Raw genomic sequence first — 24,560 nt, 5'->3', positions numbered from 1 at the left:
CGGTGCCATAAAGATCAACAACTTCGAAGGCACAAATCCAAAAGTGGTAAACGGTCAAAGAATCAAACATTATATCTCAGGTAATCCCATAAATGTTGAAACCAATATTATTGAAACCGTAACCCAGAGAAATACATAAGAGACACTTTCCGGAATGTTTCAGACTCCGAAAAGGAATAGGTATGTGGTACCGTAAGTAAACCGACTCCAAAACAATTTTTAAGGCAATATTTCTCAGTTTTGGAATATTTAGAAAAATAGAAAAATAAGTAGCAGTCCGGGAAGGGCACGAGGGCCCCACGAGGGTGGTGGGCGCGCCCCCCTACCTCATGAGCACCTCGTGTGCCTTCCGGACTCCGTTTTCTTGCATGTTATGTATTTTGGTCGGTAAAAATTTATTATATAACCTCCTGAAGGTTTTGACTCCCATATCATGCAAACCTCCTCTATTCTTGTTTCAAGCTGTTTTCTGTCAGGGTTTTCTAGGCTAGGCATCATGTCGTCTCCCTCCTCCAACAATGGTGACAACGATGCTTGGCTAATGAAGATAGATCTGAAGAGGGAAGAGCCCACGAGGGTCAACAAGGATGAAAGGATCAAGAAGGCCATGGAGGATCAAGCTCCAGCAGCGAAAGACACCCTCCAACTTGATCATAACCTTCTTACCCCAACTGAGATCGAAGCTTTCAAGATGATTGAGTTAGCTCGTATACAGAACAAGTATCTCACACAAGAAAATATTTTGTTGAAGGAGCATATTGTTGCACTCAAGGGCATTATTCGCAAGCTGGAGGACCTCTTACGCTCGATGTGCGATTATCCGTCACCACCACCTTCTTCACCGACGACAAAGAAGGAGACATAATCACATGGGTATGGGCACTCCCCTTGGCAACTGCCAAGCTTGGGGGAGGTGCCCCGATATCGTATCAGAATCACAACTCCTATCTTTACCGTTTTCTTAGTTCAATCCTATTAGTAGTATCTTGATCTAGTAGAATAAAGTTTATGGCATGATCTAGTTTTGAGTTTTGCTTTATGATCTCCCTTTGTAATCGAGTCCGTGAGCTATATATAATAAAGATTAGTGTTGAGTCAAGGGCTTGATTATTTTGCCATGATCTTGGGTGAATAAAAGAAAATAGAAAAAGAATAAAAAGAAACAAAAAGTTCATATTGATCTTATGGAGAGTAATGACTTCACATAGAAAGAGTATGATGATTAAAAGTTGTTGGGAGTTGGCAGACATAGCTTTGGTCATTGTTACAATTAATAGGAAGTAATAAGGAAAGAGAGGTTTTCACATATAGATATATTATCATTGACATCTTTTATGATTGGGAGTACTCATTAAAATATGACATGCCAAAGAGTTGATGTTGGACAAGGAAGACAACGTAATGAGTTATGTCTTTCTTATATCTGAGATAAAGTATGTTGTCATGGATCCTCTAACTTGTTGAGCTTGCCTTTCCCCCTCATGCTAGCCAAATTCTCAGCACCAAGTAGAAATACTACTTGTGCTTCCAAATACCCTTAAACCAGTTTTGCCATGAGAGTCCACTATATCTACCTATGGATTGAGTAAGATCCTTCAAGTAAGTTGTCATCGGTGCAAAGCAATAAAAATTGCTCTAAATATGTATGATTGATTGGTGTGGCAGAAATAAGCTTTATACGATCTTATGATGTGGAAGTAATAAAAGCGACAGACTGCATAATAAAGGTTCATATCACAAGGGGCAATATAAAGTGACGTTCTTTCACATTGAGATTTTATGCATCCAACCATAAAAGCGCATGGCAACCTCTGCTTCCCTCTGCGAAGGGCCTATCCTTTATTATTATCTTCCACCTTATGCAAGAGTCATGGTGATCTTCACCTTTTCTTTTTCATTTTATCCTTTGGCAAGCTCAGCATGTTGGAAGGAACATGATATATATATATCTAATTGGATGTAGGGGAGCATGAACCATTATTGTTGACATTACCCTTGAGGTAAAAGGTTGCGGGGCAAAACTATAAGCCCCTATCTTTCTCTGTGTCCGATTAAAACTCCGTAACCACAAGTATTGCGTGAGTGTTAGCAATTATGGAGGACTAAATGATAGTTGAGTATGTGGACTTGCTTTTTAGCTCTGACATAGACTCTTTCCGATGTTATGATAAATTGCAATTGCTTCAATGACTGAGATTATAGTTTGTCGGAGCCCAATAAGGTTTATGATTTATACTTTTGCATTGTGAATAGATCATCACTTGAACATAAGTAATCATATGACAAAATCTATATATGTTGTTGTTATGAGAATAATCATGATGCCTTCATGTCCGTATTTTATTTTTATCGACGCCTCTACTTCTAAACATGAGGACATATTTATTGTTATCGGCTTTTCGCTTGAGGACAAGCGAGGTCTAAGCTTGGGGGAGTTGATACGTCCATTTTGCATCATGCTTTTATATCGATATTTATTGCATCATGGATTGTTATTTCACTTTATGTCACAATACTTATGGCTATTCTCTCTTATTTTACAAGGTTTACATAAGGAGGGAGAATGCCGACAGCTGGAATTCTGGGCTGGAAAAGGAGTAAATATTAGAGACCTATTTTGTGCAACTCCAAAAGTCCTGAAAATCCACGGAACATCTTAAAATAAATAAAGAAAAATCCTCGCCAAAGATGAAGGCCAGGGGGCCCACACCCTGCTCATGAGGGTGGGGGGAGCCCCCCTAGGGCGCGCCCCCTACCTCGTGGGCCCCCTGGTGGCTCTCCGATGTCCATCTTCTCCTATATGAAGTCTTTCGATGAGAAAAAAAATAAGAAGGAACTTTTCGGGACGAGACTCCGCCGCCACGAGGCGGAACCTTGGCGGATCCAATCTAGAGCTCCGGCAGAGCTGTTCTGCCAGGGAAACTTCCCTCCGGGAGGGGGAAATCATCACCATCGTCATCACCAACGCTCCTCTCATCGGGAGAGGGCAATCTCCATCAACATCTTCACCAGCACCATCTCATCTCCAAACCCTAGTTCATCTCTTGTATCCAATTCTTGTCTCAAAGTCCGGGATTGGTGCTAGTAGGTTGCTAGTAGTGTTGATTACTCCTTGTAGTTGATGCTAGTTGGTTTATTTGGTGGAATATCATATGTTCAGATCCTATATGCATATTATTACCCCACTGATTATGAACATGAATATGCTTTGTAAGTAACTACGTTTGTTCCTGAGGACAAGGGAGAAGTCTTGCTATTAGTAGTCATGTGAATTTGGTATTCGTTTGATATTTTGATAAGATGTATGTTGTCTAGCCTCTAGTGGTGTTATGTGAACATCGACTACATAACACTTCACCATTATTTGGGCCTAAGGAAGGCATTGGGAAGTAATAAGTAGATGATGGGTTGCTAGAGTGACAGAAGCTTAAACCCTAGTTTATGCATTGCTTCGTAAGGGGCTGATTTGGATCCACATGTTTCATGCTATGGTTAGGTTTACCTTAATACTTTTGTTGTAGTTGTGGATGCTTGCAATAGAGGTTAATCATAAGTGGGATGCTTGTTCAAGTAAGAACAGCACCCAAGCACCGGTCCACCCACATATCAAATTATCAAAGTATCAAACGTGATGAAAACTAGCTTGACGATATTCCCATGTGTCCTCGGGAGCGCTTTTCCTATTATAAGAGTTTGTTCCGGCTTGTCCTTTGCTACAAAAGGATTGGGCCATCTTGCCGCACTTTATTTACTTTTGTTACTTGTTGCTTGTTACAATTTATCCCATCACAAAACTATCTGTTACCACTTATTTCAATACTTGTAGAGAATACCTTGCTGAAAACCGCTTATAATTTCCTTCTGCTCCTCATTGGGTTCGACACTCTATCTTATCGAAAGGACTATGATAGATCCCCTATACTTGTGGGTCATCAGAGTCGAGCTCCTCTACCCAGTGCGTGTCAGACTCCGTTAAGGAACGCACTAATCTGGGTTTAATGCCGCTCATTATAAGACTGTTTTCTCGCTCGACTTGACCGTTGGTTTGTGGGTGATAGACTGAAGCATAATCGAGCTTGATGCCCATTTTGCTGCACCAGAGTTTTACCTCGTCGGCCGTGAAGTTCGTGCCATTGTCAGTGATGATGCTGTGGGGGACGCCATAACGGTGTACAACCCCGGATATGAAGTCTATCACCGGTCCGGATTCGACTGTTTTAATAGGTTTGGCCTCTATCCATTTGGTGAATTTATCCACCATGACCAGTAAGTATTTTTTCTTGTGGGTTCCCCCTTTAAGGGGTCCAACCATGTCAAGCCCCCAGAACGCAAAGGGCCATGTAATGGGGATTGTTTGGAGGGCGGTGGGTGGCATGTGGCTTTGATTTGCAAAGAGCTGGTGATACGTCTCCAACGTATCTATAATTTTTGATTGCTCCATGCGATATTATCTACTGTTTTGGGCAATATTGGGCTTTATTTTCCACTTTTATATTATTTTGGGACTAACCTATTAACCGGAGGCCCAGCCCAGATTTGCTGTTGTATGCCTATTTCAGTGTTTCGAAGAAAATGAATATCAAACAGAGTCGAAACGGAACGAAATCAACTGGAGAAGTTATTTTTGGAAGGAAACCTACCGGATAGACTTGGACCCTACGCCAGAAGATGAAGGAGGAGCTCACGAGGGTAGGGGCGCGCCCCCCTGCCTCGTGGCCCCCCTTTGGTCCACCGACGTACTCCTTTCACCCATACCCACGTATCCTAAAACTTCCAGAACGGAGAATAGATCGGGAGTTTCGCCGCTAGAAGCCTCCGTAGCCACTGAAAGCTAATCTAGACCCATTCCGGCACCTTGCCGGAGGGGGCAATCCCTCTCCGGTGGCCATCTTCATCATCTCGGTGCTCTCCATGACGAGGAGGGAGTAGTTCTCCCTCGGGGCTGAGGGTATGTACCAGTAGCTATGTGTTTGATCTCTCTCTCTCTCTCTCTCTCTCGTGTTCTTGATTTGGCACGATCTTGATGTATCACGAGCTTTGCTATTATAGTTGGATCTTATGTTTCTTCTCCCCCTCTACTCTCTTGTAATGAATTGAGTTTCCCCTTTGAAGTTATCTTATCGGATTGAGTCTTTATAGATTTGAGAACACTGGATGTATGTCTTGCCGTGGATATCTGTGGTGACAATGGTGTATCACATAATTCACTTGATGTATGTTTTGGTGATCAACTTGTGGGTTCCGCCCATGAACCTATGCATAGGGGTTGGCACATGTTTTCGTCGTGATTCTCCGGTAGAAACTTTGGGGCATTCTTTGAGGTTCTATGTGTTGGTTGAATAGATGAATCTGAGATTGTGTGATGCATACCGTATAATCATGCCCACGGATACTTGAGGTGACATTGGAGTATCTAGGTGACATTAGGGTTTTGGTTGATTTGTGTCTTAAGGTGTTATTCTAGTACGAACTCTAGGGCTGTTTGTGACACTTATAGGAATAGCCCAACGGATTGATTGGAAAGAATAACTTTGAGGTGGTTTCGTACCCTACCATAATCTCTTCGTTCGTTCTCCGCTATTAGTGACTTTGGAGTGACTCTTTGTTGCATGTTGAGGGATAGTTATGTGATCCAATTATGTTATCATTGTTGAGGGAACTTACACTAGCGAAAGTATGAACCCTAGGCCTTATTTCCTATTGCCGGGGGACTGATCCACGGGCACCTATGGGACCGGCGGACCGGGTCCCTTTCGGTTCGGCGGGGGCGGAGATCGTGCAAAGAGCAAATCGAGGCGATGCACGCGAGCGATTTACCCAGGTTCGGGCCGCACGGATGCGTAAAACCCTACTCCTGCTTTGTGGTTTGTATTGATTTCTTGCTCGGGAGCGCGGAGTGCTACAGTACACACCCACAGCTAACAAGACCGAGCGTGGGTGTTCGAACCAGCTAACCCCCCTCTACGTTGCACACGGGCCTCCTTTTATATGCTCAAGGGGTTACCGACAGGTGGCAACGGAGGTAAAGGGCAAAAATGGAAAGGTGCTATGGTAGGCACAGCTACCTGCTACAGTGTATCATACCTAACCCTGACGGCAGGGGACAAGGGCCTTAAATGCCCGTCTGTGTCGCCTAAACAGTGCGAAAAGGGACCGCCAGGGACGCCACCGTTCGCCACGATGGCGATCTTGTCAGCGCTGCTTGCCACCGCACGCCGCTGGCTGCACAGCCTCCCGCCACATACGCCTGGAAGGGCCCCAGAGTGACACGTTGGTGGATGTGCTGGAGCGCGGGCCCAGGGAGGTGGCTTGCCGCGGCAAGCGCCTTGCCGCTGTCGTTGTCTTGTCGCGTCTGGGAGCTTGTCGCTCACCGGGCCTTGCCGGGGCGCGTGGTGCGCCGCGGCAAGTTCCTTGAACTGCCTTGGGTGGCCTTCCCGGCAAGCTCCTCTTGTCGGGGTCTTGTCTTCTTGGCTTGGACACTTTGTTCTTGAATGGCTCCAAAGGAACCACGGAGGACCTTGGCGGTCACCCGGCAAGCCTTGCCGCGGGATGCTGCGACTGCCCGTGCACAAGTTCGGGATACTAGGGTACCCCTACTCTAGTACACCGACAGGAGCCCCCGGGCCTGGGCCATACACGGTGCCGAGCGCTGTTGGGCCAGGCCCAAAACAGGGCACGGGCACGCACGGCCTAGGTTATGCGTATCTTACTCCGTATCCACCGCGCCCTCCCCGAACGGCACGCGTTGAATGCGGCGTCGTGGGAGAGATCATGGGTGGTTTCTTTATTCGGAAATGCGGAACGCCCGCCCCCTCCCCCCTTATAAGCAGGAAAAACGGGGGCAGTTTGCACATTTGCCCATTGCTGCTTCCAATCTCAGAAATCTCCGCCGCTCCCTCGTCTTCCCAAAGATGAGAGAGAGAGAGCAGCGCTCCGCCCCCCATCGCCACCAGCACCACCAACGCTGTCAACCTCCTCCACTGCTTCCGCCATGGCTCCGAAGGCCGACAAGGGGAAGGTCGTGAAGTCGACCGAGGCGCAGCGGCTCGCGGCGCTGCGGAAGGAGCGGGCCGTCTTCCCCCCCAAGCTTGGCGCTAAGGAGCTGAGGGAGAACTATTACCTTTTCTGGTCGGCGGAGACGCGGGCGCATCCGCGCACGAAGGTACTCCCCGCCGCCGCTTGGAAGAAGGCTCCGAATGGATACCCCTTTTTTGCTCTGTTCTTCTACTGCGGGCTCTGCCCGCCTTTCTCTGAATTTTTCTGCGACATCATGAATACCTACGGATTCCACCTCCTCGACTTCACCCCCAATGCCGTCCTGACCATGGCAGTTTTCGCACATCTCTGCGAAAACTTTGTCGGAGTCCTTCCCAACGTAGCCCTCTTCCGCCACTTCTTCATACCCCGAGTAGAGAGAGGAGAGCCTCTATCCGGCGGAATCCCCTGGATCTCAAGGGTCGGCAAGAAGGAAACATATCTGGAGGGGGAATTCTGCGGCAAGTGGGAGGAGTGGAGGGAAGATTGGTGCTGGATTGACGAGGAAAGCCCGCAGCCATTCACCACCCGGCGCCAAACCCCAGTAGCGCGCGGCAGCGATTGGAGTGACGTGGCCCCGGAAGACGCCAGGCTGAAGATTGCCGCCACCAGGATCCTGCGCCTCAGGCTTGCCGGGCTTACTGTTGGCGCTGTTGGCGCAGACTTCCTTCACCGCCGCATCGCCCCCTGCAGGAACGGGGGAGGCCCACTTGGGAGTTCAAGAACGCGGCAGACATCATGAGGTTGCGGCCGGGCCTCAATTTTAACTTCACAGTTCTGGAGCTCAACACAATGCTGCAGGAGCTGTTCAAGTATGACCCCCAACATCCCGAGGTCTTCAGGTTGCCGGGGGGCGTCGTCCCGTTGTGCAACAATTCCTCGCTCGACCGCATCCGTGCAATGATGCCGGAGTGCGACTCGCACGGGATTGTGCCAACTTGGCAGGAGCCTGCAGACGAGGTCGTGCAGCAGTTCTTCGACGACTTGGTGGAAGTGCCAATCCGCCCCGACGAGAAGGACGGCCTCACCCGCGACACCACCGATGCGGAGATGGCGCTCATTGCCACCAGGCTGGAAGAGGCAGTGGCAGCCGCAACCGCGGGCGAGTTCGGATTCACTGTGGAGGAGGCTGATGCAGCGGAAGCGGCAAGCCGTGCCGAGCGAGGGGAGCCCGCCGGCAAGAAGGAGCTTGCCGGGCGTGACGCCGAGCCGAGCGAGCCCGCCAAGGACACGAGCGGCTCGTTGGAAATCAACTCTTCTTCCTCCTCATCTTCGAGCAGCTTGCCGCAAGCAGAGCCTCCATCCCCACCAAGAAGGCGTCTCCGCAAGGCCGGTGACGTGGCGGAGCGGCAAGCGGGTCAACAGTCGCCGCGCCGCGTGACACGCTCTACCGTGGCAAACACCGTTGCCGCGGGAGCGCCTCATGCTGCGACGGCAACTGGAGCGGAGTCTAGCCGGAACACCGCTTCAGTCCCTGCCGCTACTCACGCCGCGCCGACAGCCGGAGCGGGGTCGTCTCAGACCACCGCCACCGCTCCTGGCAAGTGGCCAAGGGAAGCCGCCCCTCCCTCTCCTCGCGCCGGGCGTGAGGCAGACTTCGACTTCTCCGCGTTCAGCTCCGACGAGGAAGAAGAAGAAGAGTAAGCTTCTCTTGCTGAACTTGCATTTCTTCAATTCTTGCTGTTTTGTCTTGTTTCTCACTTGCTTTTCCCTGAACTTGTTCCTCTTCAGGACTCTGGCCCAGAGAGCGGCAAAGAGAGCTAAGGTCCCAGTGATCGTCATCGAGGACGAGCCCACTGCGACAGCAGGTGGCGCGCCCGAGACAACCTTGCCGGACCCGACGATTTTCCTCCAGGGCAGCCCCCAGCGTAAGTGTATGATTTACTTTCTGCTGTGAGGCGCGCTTGGGTACTTGTCTTTGCTGATATCTGCTTGTTGACTTGTGTAGGAGCCGAGCAGCCTCACCAGGAGCCAAGGGAGAATCCCCTGACAAGGGAGAATTCTCCGGCAAGGGAGGGCTTCCCAGTGAGGGAGAAGTCTCCGGCAAGGGAGGGTTCTCCGGCGAGGGACAGCACCAGCGGCCCCCCGACGGCGGAGACCACGACCGCAGAGCCTGGTGCAGGTACTCCTCTTGCTTCAAAACTTCCCTCGATTTCTTCTTTTCTTGATCTTCTTTTTGTTGGATTTTGTTTGACTCTTCCCCCCTTTTCCGGTCGTCAGATCCGTCCACTGCGGAGCAGATGGAGACCGAGGTCGCCGCCGAAGAAGCAGCCGGCGCTGGCGGTCCCGCCGGCGCCGAGCCCGCCAAGGCTGCCGCCGCAGCAACTGGCGAGGAGTCCGACGATCGTACTGACGGCCCAGAGGCCGCAGGAGCGCCAAGCGCTACGCCGACCGCCGGCCCGTCTGCCGAAGCCACAGCGCCAAGCTCCAAGGAGCCCTAGCCGGGCGTCTATTTGAAGGCCGGCGACGACGTCTTCATCAATCTTCCCTGGGCATCAAGCTCCAGAGCGCCGGTCAAGGGGGAGATCTTCGACGGAGAAGTGCTTGCCTCCGCGGGGTTGACGCTGGTCGATGCGCCAAGCAGTAGCAGCAACGAGCCCGAAGAAGAGCGGCTGCTGCGGAGGTTGATGTCGCTCTACCGCGCGCGACAAGCCAAGCTGGAGTCCCGCGAGGCGCTTGTCGCGAAGGCGGGAGCAGACATTGAAAAGCGCGCGGAAGAGCTCGGGGGTTTCCGCCGGGAAGCCCTCCGAACCCTGGCGGAGGAGCGGGAGCAGCTCGCTGAAGCGCAGAAGGCCTTTCTCCTCGAGAAGGCCGAAGCCGAAGAGCGCCAGCGACTTGCCGCTGTGAAGCTAGCCGCGGAGGAGGGCGAGCTGGCGCAGCGGAAGGTCAATCTTGACGTCCACGAGGAGGAGGTTGCCTCGCGCGAGGAGAAACTTGGCGGAGCCCTCAAGCAAGCGGAGGACGCTGCCGCCGCCGCCGAGGCCGCCAAGGAGGAGTTGAAGACGAAGATGGCGCGGCTGGAGGCCGATCTCTCCGAGAAGGGCAAGGAGCTCAGCGCCGCCAAGGTCTCCAACGTGGATCTTGAGTTGAAGCTAACCACTTTGACCAAGACCCTGGACAGCGCCAAGAAGCGGGAGGCGGCCTTGAAGGAGGAAATCAAGGCCGACAAGGCGCTGCTGGAGAGTGCTGCCGCCGCCCAGAACGCCTTCAGGGAGACCGTGACGCACTGGACGGAGAGTCTTGTGAACGCCGCCACGGACATCGACAAGGAGCTGGCGCAACTGGGGATGGAGGATCTCGGGTATCCCTCCGACGACAACCTCCAACCCAACGCCAAGCTCGTTCTGTTCTTCAAGGGCATGGCGACGGCCCTTTAGCGACTCCGGGAGAGGATCCCCAAGCAACTGGCTGACGAGTCGCGCAAGATCTACGCGGGGGCCCTCTAGAAAGTATTAATGAAGGTGGCCTTCCGCAATCCGGGCCACCGTCTCACCAACATCCTCAGGACCTTGCTGCCAGAGGCTGATCTAGAGGAGCTCAAATCCCTTGTCGCACCCATTGTGGACAAGGTGAGCGGGATCAAGAGGGTCGAAGGAGATCGCGTAGATTAGGCCGCCCATTTCTTCTTTCCTTGTCGGTGTTTATCTTGTCATGAAAACAATCTGTTAGAGCTGCGACAAGCTATCTTTGTAATATAACTTTGTTCTGGGTAATGATTCGCAATGTTATTCCCTTTACTTGACTCCCCCCTTTGTATGTCTTTTTACCCTACGCTTTTTAGGGAACTTGCCGGCGCAGGCACCTGAGCCGCGAGCGCTGAGTGCGGGACGTCAGCAGCCTGCTGGCGGTGCCGCAGCCGACAAGAAACCTTGTCGCGACTAGTTGCAGCTCACTTAAGTTGTTGAGCGAACTCGAAACAAAGTAAGGGCGCTAGCGGCTCACTTAAGTTGTTGAGCTGACTCGAAACAAAGTAAGGGCGCTAGCAGCTCACTTAAGTTGTTGAGCGGACTCGAAACAAAGTAAGGGCGCTACTAGCTACGAGTCGGTTCCTCCGCGCACAGGTTTTCCATACAAAGTGCGGTCGTTCAAGGAAGATAGCTTGGAATTTAAAAAATTTGATTGCTCAAACTTTGGCAACTTAGCTTTTCTGTTGTTTGCTTCCCGGCAAGGCGAAACTTTCTTGAACGACGCCTGGTCCATACCACCATCTTCTCCTTTCCCCCCCGGCAAACTTGTGGGCAAGGGGAACCTTGCTTTCAAAAGGAAGAAGAGACAATATAGATATGGAGCTTTACGGCTCGTTATTGCTTACCGTGGAGTAGGTGCTGCACAAAATGTCAGATAACACATGCAAAAAATAGAAGGCATGAAAATGACAAAATGTGCGGAGCACATGAGCTTTACTTATGCACTGGGTCTGCGCCCGGCTTTGTACAAAGGATTACATGCAATAGCGGCAAGACTTGTACAAAAGGTGGTTGCCGGAACAGGTTCCGGCAACCATACCTTACAGGTAAAACTTACGAAGATGCTCAATGTTCTAGGAGTTGCTCACCGGAATTCCATCTTCGGTCTCAAGGCGGACAGCGACAGGCCTAGTGACTCGTTTCACCCGGTAAGGGCCTTCCCACTTCGGCGTCAACTTGTTGGAATTCTTGGCGGACTAAACGCGCCGAAGAACAAGGTCGCCTTCCTCGAGACTTCTGGCATTAACTTTGCGGCTATGGTAGCGGCGCAAAGCTTGCTGGTAGCGAGTAGCTCGCATAGCAGCCTGAAGACGGTCTTCCTCAAGGAGCAGCGCGTCATCTTGTCGCAGCTGCTCTTGCTCAAGCTCATCATAAGCGAGCACTCGAGGTGACCCGTATACGAGTTCCGTGGGGATAACTGCCTCTGCTCCATAGACTAGAGCGAAAGGTGTCTGGCCAGTGGCTCGATTTGGTGTCGTCCTGATCGACCAAAGAACCACCGGCAGCTCCTCGATCTAGTTTCTTCCGCACTTGTGCAGCCTGTCGAAAGTTCTGGTCTTGAGCCCGCGCAGCACTTCAGCATTTGCCCTCTCCGCTTGGCCGTTGCTTCTCGGGTGAGCAACAGAAGTGAAGCAGACCTTGGCGCCAAGATCTTGGACGTACTGCATGAAGGTGCGGCTTGTGAATTGTGTACCATTGTCGGTGATTATCCTGTTAGGGATCCCGAAGTGGCAAACAATCGACCTGAAGAACTTGACGGCTGACTGTGCGGTCACCTTCCTCACTGGTTCCACTTCCGGCCACTTTGTGAACTTGTCGATTGCAACGTACAAGTACTCAAAGCCCCCGGCAGCTCGGGGAAAGGGGCCAAGGATGTCGAGCCCCCAGACCGAAAATGGCCAGGATAAAGGGATCGTTTGGAGAGCTTGAGCTGGTTGGTGTATCTACTTGGAATGGAACTGGCACGCTTCACACTTGGTTACTTGTGCAGTTGCATCCTGGAGGGCTGTCGGCCAAAAGAAACCTTGCCGGAACGCTTTGCCGACAAGTGCTCTTGCGCCAATGTGGTGACCACATATGCCTCCATGTATCTCTGCCAACAGCTTTTGTCCGTCTTCCCGGTGAATACACTTCAATTTCACACCGTTGAGTCTTCTTCTGTATAGTGTCTTGTCGACAAACTGGTACATACTTGACTGCCGGGCTACTCTTTCCGCTTCTTCTTGCTCTTCGGGAAGTTCTCCTGTCTGAAGGAAACGGACAATCTGCTGCACCCATGTTGGAGCTTGTGGCTCGACAACAAGGACTAAAGGCAAATCTGCTGCTGCGGGAACATCCGCTTCTACGGCAAGAACCTGCGGCTCTGCCGGAGCTTGACGTTCCCCGACAAGCTTGCCGGAGCAAAACTTGTCGGGAGCTTCTGCTTCAACGGAACAAACCCTAGGGTTTGCCGGAGCATCTTGCTCCTCAGCGCTCTTGGTGTTGGTCTCAGCTGCTGCGGGAACATCCGCTTCTACGGCGAGAAGCTGCGTCTCTGCCGGAGCTTGACGTTCCCCGACAAGCTTGCCGGAGCAAAACTTATCGGGAGCTTCTGCTTCAACGGAACAAACCCTAGGGCTTGCCGGAGCAGACTGCTCCTCAGCGCCTTCGGCGTTGATCTTAGGGAGCTTCTTGGCGGCGGCTTCGGGAAGCTCTGCCGGCAAATAGTCTCCAGAAATCAACTTCCTCTTCTTGCTCTGTCCAGTTGATGGTGTTACGGACGGTTGAGTCAGCTTGAGCACAAAGATCCCTGGTTCCACAGGTAGCTTAAGTGCGGCGCACTTTGACAGGCCATCAGCAATGGCGTTCTGAGCTCTTGGAACATGCTCCATTTGTAAGCCGTCAAAGCGCTCTTCTAGCTTTCTCACTTCGTCGACGTAAGCTTCCATCAATGGACTCTAATAACTCTTGTTTACTTGGCAGACGACAAGCTGTGAGTCACCCCTGACAATGAGCTTCTTAATCCCAAGGTCTGTCGCGATCCTGAGACCGGCAAGCAAGCCTTCATACTCTGCAGTATTGTTTGTTGCTTGCTCCTTGGGAAAGCGCATCTGGACTACGTACTTGAGGTGCTCTCCGGTGGGTGCGACAAGCAGCACACCAGCGCCGGCTCCTTGCAGAGAAAAGGCACCATCAAAGTACATCAGCCATTCTTTGCTTGCTTCCTTGTCGGGGATGCTCGTTTCTGGAATTTCTTCATCTGGTGTTGGCGTCCATTCTGCTATGAATTCTGCCAATGCTCTACTCTGGATAGTTGAAGTTCTCTCAAACTTGAGGCCAAAGCTTGACAGTTCCAGTGCCCACTCAACAATCCTGCCTGTCGCTTCTGGATTCTGCAGTATCCTCTTCAGCGGAAAGTGAGTGACAACTGTGATCTCGTGTGCTTGGAAGTAATGGCGCAGCTTTCTCGAGGCCATGAGGAGGCCGAAAAGCAATTTCTGCACGCCAGAGTATCTTGACCTAGCCCCCTGCAAAAGGGAACTGACAAAGTAAACTGGGCGCTGCACCACGTTCTTCTGCATCTCCTCTCGCATCTGCGCAGATTCATCTTTGTCGGGACCAGAGCTTGTCGGGGAAGCCCCCTGCTTCTCGCTGGATGTGCTTGCCGCGGTTGCAGGCTCATCATCTGCCTCCCTCTCTGCTACTAACGCAGCACTAACCACTTGATTGGTTGCCGCTATATACAGCAGCAACTTCTCTTGTGGCTTAGGTGCGACAAGTATTGGAGGGGAGGACAGGTATCTCTTCAAGTCTTGCAGCGCAGCCTCCGCTTCCGGAGTCCATCTCATTGGGCCTGCCTTTTTCAATAATTTGAAAAATGGCAGGGCGCGCTCAGCAGACCGAGAGATAAAACTGCTAAGAGCAGCCACACAACGGGCAAGCCTTTGTACATCCTTGACGCGCTTTGGTGCTTCAATCTGCTCAATGGCCTTGATCTTGTCGGGATTGGCTTCAATTCCCCGCTGAGACACGAAGAACCCGAGAAGCTTGCCGGAAGGGACTCCAAACACACACTTCTCTGGGTCGAGCTTGAGGCTGATCTTGCGCAGATTTGCAAAGGTTTCGTCCAAATCTTGAATCAGAGTTGCCCTGTCCTTGCTCTTGACCACTATATCATCCATGTAGGCTTCCACATTTCTGTGAATTTGCGGCTCAAGGGCGACATGGACTACTCTTGCAAATGTTGAACCAGCATTTTTTAATCCGAAAGGCATTCGTACGAAACAGTACGTGCCACATGGAGTAATAAATGCGGTCTTCTCCTGATCCTCTTCTGCCATGAAGATCTGATGATATCCTGAATATGCGTCAAGAAATGAAAGCAAATCACATCCGGCTATGGAGTCAACAATCTGGTCAATGCGCGGCAAAGGAAATGGGTCTTTGGGACAAGCTTTGTTAACATCGGTAAAATTGATACAAAGTCTCCATTTCCCGTTTGCCTTGCGCACGACTACAGGATTGGCCAACCACGTAGGATGGAGCACTCCTCTGACAAGGCCTGCTGCTTCCAACTTCTTGATCTCTTCTGCTATGAACTCTTGGCGCTCCACTGCTTGTTTCCTAACCTTCTTCTTGACGGGCCGCGCATGAGGACAAACGGCAAGGTGGTGCTCAATCACTTTCCTGGGAACACCAGGGATGTCAGATGGTTGCCACGCAAACACATCGACATTCGCCCGCAGGAAAGCAACGAGCGCGCTTTCCTATTTTGGGTCGAGAGTGGCACTGATGGTGAAGGTACCACCAGTGCCGTCCTCCTTGGCGGACACCTTTTTCGTCTCTGGCGGGGCTGCCATCGTCTTTTTACACTTGCCGGTGGAGCTCGATGGTGTGTCCTCGACGGCAGCGTAGCACTCCGAAGAGGTGCGCTTGCCGGAGTGGGCATCAGAACTCTTGCCGGACTTGGTCTTCTTCCCCCCGGGAGCTTCAGCGGCAAGTGACTCGCGCTCTGCTGCGGCTGCTGCTTCCCGGTAGATCTTGTCGGCACAGATAAGAGCATCTTTCTTGTCGCCAGGGACAGAGATGACGCTTATCGGGCCTGGCATCTTCAGCATGTTATATGCGTAGTGAGAGGCTGCCATGAACTTGGCGAGTGCTGGACGGCCAAGTATTCCATTGTAAGGTAATGGAATATCGGCAACGTCAAAAGTGACCCTCTCGGTCCTGAAGTTCAGCTCGCTACCAAATGTTACGGGCAGCATGACTTTCCCCTTCGGCTTGCTTCTTCCCGGGTTAATTCCTTGGAATGTGCCAGTCTCTTCGAGCTCGCTGTCAGGGATCTGGAGTTTCTGGAGTACAGCGAAGGAGATCAGGTTCAAGCCGGCCCCGCCGTCAACTAACATCTTAGTGACCTTGAGGTTGCGGATAGTTGGTGAAACCAACATCGGCAAGCACCCGACCGCAGTTGTGCGATCAGGGTGGTCCTCAATGTCAAAGATGATAGGCGTGCTGGACCATTTCAGAAGTTTGCGCGATTCGACGGGTGGTTCCGCTGCATTGACTTCCCGCACCCACTGCTTGAGTTGGCGGTGTGAAGTGTGCAGAGAAGCAAGACCTCTGTGGCTTTCTGAAACTCCTGCTCACTGGTCTCAACATCATCCATGTCTTCGTCGTCGTCGTCGTCTTCATCGTTGTCGCGGCCACGGGGAGGTCTGTCTCCTTGCCGCTGCTTGGCCTTGCCGCGGCGTCCTCCCCGTCCGGCGTGCTTCTTGCTGGATTCTCCGACACCTCCTTGGGCCCTCTCCTTGTCGCGCCGCTCGTACTCAGCCTTTTGCTGCTGAACAAGCTGCTCGACCTTCTTGCAGCTCTGGAGGTCATGGCCCTTGGTGCGGTGAATCTTGTAGTACTGATTGTCGGTGCCGTCCTGCTTGTCGGCGATTGCCACAGCCTGGCAGTTGGCGCACGCGGCAACCTCCTTGCCGGAGCTACCAACTTTGGCCTTCTTGGCGCCACCTTCATTGCCGGACTGCTCAACGACTAGCACCTCTTTGCCTTTCTTCTTCCTGTTCCGCCACCGGTTTCTCTTTGTCGGGGCAGCATCCTCACTGTCTGATACTTCTGCTCCGGTCTTCTCTCCGGGGAGTTTCCTCCCTTCCTCAGCACGTGCACATTTGTCAGCCAGGGCATACAGCTCACTGACGTCTCTGATCCTGCACATCGCCATCTCCTCCCGCATCCTGCGGTTACGCACGTTCTGATGGAACGCGCTGATGACCGCGGCGGGGTGGACGTATGGGATGTTATACTGTACACGGCTGAACCTCTGAATGTACTTGCGCAGGGGCTCTCCTTCCTTCTGGGCGAGCAGATGAAGGTCACTCTCTTGGCCATGAGGCTTGTGGCCGCCTGTAAAGGCGCCGACAAACTAATGGCATAGATCAGCCCAAGAGGATATGGAGTTGTCCGGCAAGTGCATGAGCCAGGACCTGACGTTGGGCTTGAGCACCAACGGTAAGTAGTTGGCAAGGATCTTGTCGTCCCGCCCCCCGGCAGCCTGCACTGCGATGGTGTAGATGCTGAGGAACTCCGACGGATGCGTCTTGCCGTCCTACTTCTGTGGTACATCTGGTTTGAAATTCTTCGTGCTGGGCCACTGGACTTGCCGCAGCTCACGAGTGAACGCAGGGCAACCTATCGCGTACGGCAAGTCGCCTGGTTCCCCTGGCGCATGCATGTCAACAGAGGGCCCAGCGCGCTGGTCTGATTGACGTCGCGCTTCCCTTCGGCGCTCGATGCGAGTACGAGCGTCTTCTTGTTGTCGTTCTTGAAGAACTTGGCGTTGATCGCGACGAGCTCGCGGATCTGACGACGCGGTGGAGTCGCTGTCGAGGTGGATCCGGCGAGTCGGTGATCTCGGCCTTCGGGGCGGAGAGTGCACAGTAGTTGCACCCCCACCAGTCTTGTCGTCTCTGGCTCGCGCCTGGCTGGCTTGCCGCGGCTGCGACGTGCTCGGTTGCTGTGGAGTGTCGCCGTTGGCGAAGCCGATGAGACTCTGGATGGTTGCCCTCCAATCGTCGATCTTGTCCGCCGTTGGAGGGTAGTCTAGGAGCAGCTGAGCTCGCGCCAAAGCTTCTGCTGCAGTGGCGGGCGGTGGTGGCGAACGGTGCGAGGAGCGGGATATGCTCGGACTTCTAACCACGTTAGAAGGAGCAATATCCTGTCCAGGCGACCGTGCCTCGCTCGTGCCAGCATGTTGGCGTGCATGGTGGTCCTAAGCGCTCCGAGATCCACCAGCCCGATCTGGGTCTAGCAAACGCATGGTACCGTGAGTACCATGACGCTGCCGGTCCCGCGCCTCCTGAGACAGGCGCGGTGCATGTACGGGCGCCGAGGTCTTGGAGTGTGCCCGGTCATTGTGGGAGCCGGCTACGCCGCCGATGGGCAGCGCAGCCTCGCCCTTAGACCTGGCAGCACCGTGAGCTCCCTCGTCTACGCCCGTTCTTCCGCCGGCGCCTGCCCCATCAGCCGTTTGTCCCGGCGGTGGTGGGTAAGGCGCGGACGGAGCAGCCGCCTCCGAAACCTTCTTCTTCGGCGGCATGTTGATGAAGATGACGAAGATCTAGCTCGTGAGAACGCCAGATCTGGTTCACACAACTTCGACGCCCCCTACCTGGCGCGCCAAAGATGCCGGGGTACTGATCCACGGGCACCTATGGGACCGGCGGACCGGGTCCCTTTCGGTTCGGCGGGGGCGGAGATCGTGCAAAGAGCAAATCAAGGCGATGCACGCGAGCGATTTACCCAGGTTTGGGCCGCATGGATGCGTAAAACCCTACTCCTGCTTTGTGGTTTGTATTGATTTCTTACTCGGGAGCGCGGAGTGCTACAGTACACACCCGCAGCTAACAAGACCGAGCGTGGGTGTTCGAACCAGCTAACCCCCCTCTACGTTGCACACGTGCCTCCTTTTATATGCTCAAGGGGTTACCGACAGGTGGCAACGGAGGTAAAGGGCTAAAATGGAAAGGTGCTGTGGTAGGCACATCTACCTGCTATAGTGTATCATACCTAACCCTGACGGCAGGGGACAAGGGCCTTAAATGCCCGTCTGTGTCGCCTAAACAGTGCGAAAAGGGACCGCCAGGGACGCCACCATTCGCCACGATGGCGATCTTGTCAGCGCTGCTTGCCACCGCACGCCGCTGGCTGCACAGCCTCCCGCCACGTACGCCTGGAAGGGCCCCAGAGCGACACGTTGGTGGATGTGCTGGAGCGCGGGCCCAGGGAGGTGGCTTGCCGCGGCAAGCGCCTTGCCGCTGTCGTTGTCTTGTCGCGTCTGGGAGCTTGTCGCTCACCGGGCCTTGCTGGGGCGCGTGGTGCGCCGCGGCAAGTTCCTTGAACTGCCTTGGGTGGCCTTCCCGGCAAGCTCCTCTTGCCGGGGTCTTGGGATGCTTTTGTTAGACTTCCCGGCAAGCTCCTCTTGTCGGGGTCTTGTCTTCTTGGCTTGGACACTTTGTTCTTGAATGGCTCCAAAGGAACCACGGAGGACCTTGGCGGTCACCCGGCAAGCCTTGCCGCGGGATGCTGCGACTGCCCGTGCACAAGTTCGGGATACTAGGGTACCCCTACTCTAGTACACCGACACCTATCATTGCAATACCGTTTACGCTCACTTTTATCATTAGTTACCTTGCTGTTTTTATAATTTCTGATTACAAAAACTATTATCTACTATCCATATACCACTTGTATCATCATCTCTTCGCCGAACTAGTGCACCTATACAATTTACCATTGTATTGGGTGTGTTGGGGACAAAAGAGACTCTTTGTTATTTGGTTGCAGGGTTGCTTGAGAGAGACCTTCTTCATCCTACGCCTCCTACGGATTGATAAACCTTAGGTCATCCACTTGAGGGAAATTTGCTACTGTCCTACAAACCTCTGCACTTGGAGGCCCAACAACGTCTACAAGAAGAAGATTGTGTAGTAGACATCAAGCTCTTTTCTGGCGCCGTTTCTGGGGAGGTGAGTGCTTGAAGGTATATCTTTAGATCTTGCAATCAAGTATTTTAGTTTCTTGTTTTATCACTAGTTTAGTTGATAAAAGAAAACTACAAAAGAAATGGAATTGAGTTTGTCTCATATGCTTCATCTTTTTAGTATCTTTCGTGAGTATGATGGAAAGAATAATTGTGCTCAAGTGCTAGAAGAAGAGATCTCTAAAATGTTTGGCACTAAATATTTGAATGATGAGCATGATTGCAATGTTGTTAGTATGAATTCTTTGAATATCCATGATGCTAATGATGATTGCACTAGTTATGATGAAAATGCCTCCTATAAACATGTCAATTTTTGTGGAGTAGACTAGGTTTGCAAGTACACACCAAATAGGGAAGATAGATATTGCAAGAGGCATAAGTACTTAGAAACCAAATTGTTGCAAGAAGAGCTAGATGAATGTGCTGAAAATTTATTTTTTCTTAGCCCTACTTGTGAACTTTGCAATGAACGTGATCATTTTAGTACCCAATGAAAATTGTTTCATGAGCGTATCGTGTCCAAAAATTGTGATGACTTGATTTCCCTTGCACATCATAATGAACTTAGTTTGCTCTTGGCTTATGAAGAAATTAAACGTAGAACTAAGGATATTCCAAAATTTGCCCTTGATAAAATTCTTCATTTTGATCTAGAGGAAATTTATATGTATTGCGCGGTGAATTGCATTGAAAATCCTTATATTGCCAATTACATAAAGAAAAGAAAACAAATAGAAGATGAAGAGAATGCTAACGAAAGGGAAGAGACTTCCCAATATTCTCCTATTATTTCTTATGATGAATCAGGTAACTAAGAGGAGCCCTCTATTCAACCAATCTCATTAATAAGGAGCTCCAAAAAGAGGATTGAACCCACACATGATGTGGTGAAGAAGAAGAAAAGAAAAAGGAAGAGAGGTAAAAAGGTATCTCTCCCAAATAAAGTTGCTCCTATTATTGCTGTGCCTCATGAAAAGAATACACTTGATGATGATCTCATTATGCCTATTGCTTGTTGTGATGATTATGATTGGGAAGATAATGATACTCCTTATGGTCTTGAAAATCTTTTTGGCACTTGCTTGGAAGAATATTATAATTGCTATACCATTGGTGATATCCATACTATTAATGATGAGAGTGATTATGCTTATGTAAAAGGCCCAAGCTTGGGGAAGCTATGTTTGATGAGGATGACATATTTGAGAATATATTTGCTGCAACTAATGTTTGTCCCAAGCTTGGGGATGCTATGTTTAATAATGGTGATATTTTTAGTCTTCAAAGTTTTGATATGCAAAGTTGTTATGATGATAGCATGACTTCTGCCTATGATGATTATATTGATGAAAGTGTATTTGGAGAGGTCATGACTTTATTTAGTGATGTATCCACTATTTTGGAAGAGGTTTTAATTGATTATGATGAGAACAAAGTTGCTACTTATGATGATTATTGTGATGAAACTTATGTTATAAAGAGTAGTGATGATTATATTTATAAAACTTGTCATGATTATGAGTACCCTTTCTCTGAACATTACTCTTTTAATGTGGAAACAATTTATAGTAATCAAGTCTCTTATGATACTCCCACTATTCCGAACGAGAAGAATTTTGCTTATGTGGAGAGTAGTAAATTTTCTATGCTAGTATATCATGAAAAGAATGCTTTAGGTGCTTGTTATATTGTTGAATTCATTCGTGATGCTACTGAAAATTATTTTGAGAGAGGATCATATGCTTCTACATATTTCAATAATATCAAGTTTCCTCTCTATGTGCTTAAAGTTTTGAAGTTATGCTTGTTTTGCCTTCCTATGCTAGTTGATTATTGTTCCCATAAGTTATTTGCTCACAAAAATACCTATGCATAGGAAGTGGGTTAGACTTAAATGTGGTAGTCATATTCTTTATGATTCTCTCTTTATGTTTCAATTCTTATCTTTTATGTGAGCATCATTGAAATCAGCATGCCTAGCTAGGGGCGTTAAACGATAGCGCTTGTTGGGAGGCAACCAAATATTATTTTTGTTCCTTGATTTTTGCTCCTGTTTAGTAATAAATAATTCATCTAGCCTCTTCTTATATGTGGTTTTATGCTTTTAATTAGTGTTTGTGCCAAGTAGAACCTTTGGGAAGACTTTGGGAAAGTCTTGTTGATGATGCTGTAAAAAACAGAAACTTTAGCGCTCACGAGAATTGCTGCCATTTTTATTTGGAGAGTTATATTTAGTTAATTCTTTTTGAATATGATTAATATATAAATTCCTCAGGTCCAGAAAGTTATTTGAGAATTTTATGAGTTCCACAAGTATACGTTTGATCCAGATTACTACAGACTGTTCTGTTTTTGACAGATTCTGTTTTTCATGTGTTGTTTACTTATTTTGATGAATCTATGGCTATTAAAATAGTTTATAAACCATAGATAAGTTGGAATACAGTAGGTTTAACACCAATATAAATAAATAATGAGTTCATTACAGTACCTTGAAGTGGTGATTTATTTTCTTATACTAACGGAGCTTACGAGTTTTCTGTTAAGTTTTGTGTTGTGAAGTTTTCAAGTTTTGGGTAAGGATTCGATGGACTATGGAATAAGGAGTGGCAAGAGCCTAAGATTGGGGATTCCCAAGGCACCCCAAGGTAATATTCAAGGACAACCAAGAGCCTAAGCTTGGGGATGCCCCGGAAGGCATCCCCTCTTTCGTCTTCGTTCATCGGTAACTTTACTTGGAGCTATATTTTTATTCGCCACATGATATGTGTTTTGCTTGGAGTGTCAATTTATTTTGTTAGGATTTGCTTGCTATTATTTAGAACAATGTTTTGCACCTTTTATTTCAATCAAAGTGGCATTGATAGTCTTTACTATGCCTATGTTACAAGTATACATGTTGCTGTTTGAAAACAGAAAGTTTACCGCTGTTGCAATAATTCCCTAGAAAAGTCAGAATGTGATAAAATGTTGAAACCTTTTGCATATTAAGCTCTGATAAATTTACTACAGTGGGAATTTTCTTTCATAATTTTTGGAGCTAGGGAAGTATGGATGTTGCTGCTTTCTTTACAGACTATCCTGTTTAGGCAGATTGCTGTTATGTTTGCATTGTTTGCATATGTTTGTTTCTTTAATGATTCTATTTGAGGATAGGACTATTAAATATGCAGAGGCATTTAGTATGATAATTTTAGTGATTTGCTACAGTAGAGTATGATAAGTTTTTTTGCAATGGTTTATGCTAACTTATCTCACGAGTCCTTGTTGAGTTTTGTGTGGATGAAGCTTTTGAGATTTAGGAAGACCGTGATATGAGAGGAATTAAGGAGACACAAAAGCTCAAGATTGGGGATGCCTGGCATCCCACCTTTCTTCTTCAACAACTATCGGTTAGTTTCGGTTGATCCTAAGTTTTTGCTTCTTCACATGATGTTTGCCATTCTTAGAATGTCATTTTCTTTTGCTTTGCTTGTTGTTTGAATAAAATACCAAGATATGAAATTCTTAAATGTTAGAGAGTCTTCACATAGTTGCATAATTATTCAACTACTCATTGATCTTCACTTATATCTTTTGGAGTAGTTTGTCATTTGCTCTAGTGCTTCACTTATATCTTTTAGAGCATGGTGGTAGTTTTATTTTGAAGAAATAGATGAACTCTCATGCTTCACTTAGATTATTTTGAGAGTCTTAATAGCATGGTAATTTGCTTAAAATCCTAATTTGCTAGGTATTCAAGAATAATAAAATTCTCTTATGAGTGTGTTGAATACTAAGAGAAGTTTGATACTTGATGATTGTTTTGAGATATGAGGATGGTAATATTAGAGTCGTGCTAGTTGAGTAGTTGTGAATTCGAGAAATACTTGTGTTGAAGTTTGTGATTCCCGTAGCATGCACGTATGGTGAACCGTTATGTGATGAAGTCGGAGCATGATTTATTTATTGATTGTCTTCCTTATGAGTGGCGATCGGGGACGAGCAATGGTCTTTTCCTACCAATCTATCCCCCTAGGAGCATGCGCGTAATACTTTGTTTCAATAACTAATAGTTTTTTGCAATAAGTATGTGAGTTCTTTATGACTAATGTTGAGTCCATGGATTATACGCACTCTCACCCTTCCACCCTTGCTAGGCTCTCTAGTACCGCGCACCTTTCGCCGGTACCATAAACCCACCATTTACCTTCCTCAAAACAGCCACCATACCTACCTATTATGGCATTTCCATAGCCATTCCGAGATATATTGCCATGCAACTTTCCACCGTTCCGTTTATTATGACACGCTCCATCATTGTCATATTGCTTTGCATGATCATGTAGTTGACATTGTATTTGTGGCAAAGCCACCGTTCATAATTCTTTCATACGTGTCACTCATGCATCATTGCACATCCCGGTACACCGCCGGAGGCATTCATATAGAGTCATATCTTGTTCTAAGTATCGAGTTGTAATTCTTGAGTTGTAAGAAAAATAAAAGTGTGATGATCATCATTATTAGAGCATTGTCCCAGTGAGGAAAGGATGATGGAGACTATGATTCCCCCACAAGTCGGGATGAGACTCCGGACGAAAAAGGAAAAAAAGAAGAAAAAAAAGAGGCCAAAGAAGCCCAAATAAAAAAAGAGGCCATAAAAAAAGAGAAGGCCCAAATAAAAAATAAAAAAATAAAAAAAAGAGAGAAAAAGACAGAAGGGGCAATGCTACTATCCTTTTACCACACTTGTGCTTCAAAGTAGCACCATGATTGTCGGTGTACTAAAGTAGGGGTACCCTTAGTACCCCAAACTTGTGCACGGGCAGTCGCAGCGTCCCGCGGCAAGGCCTGCCAGGTCACCGCCAAGATTCCCCGTGGTCCCTCTGAAGACCATTCAAGAACAAAGTACTCAAGACAAGACCCCGGCAAGAGGAGCTTGCCGGGAAGAAGGCAAGACCCCGGCAAGAGGAGCTTGCCGGGAAGGCCATCAAAAGCGTTCCAAGGCCCCGACAAGAGGCGCTTGCCGGGAAGGCCGTCCGAGGCATTCC

The sequence above is a fragment of the Triticum urartu genome, chromosome 2, assembly GCF_003073215.2.
Source record: "Triticum urartu cultivar G1812 chromosome 2, Tu2.1, whole genome shotgun sequence".
Lineage (NCBI taxonomy): Eukaryota > Viridiplantae > Streptophyta > Magnoliopsida > Poales > Poaceae > Triticum > Triticum urartu.
The sequence above is the reverse complement of the archived record's forward strand: the minus strand, read 5'-3'. Positions refer to the sequence as shown.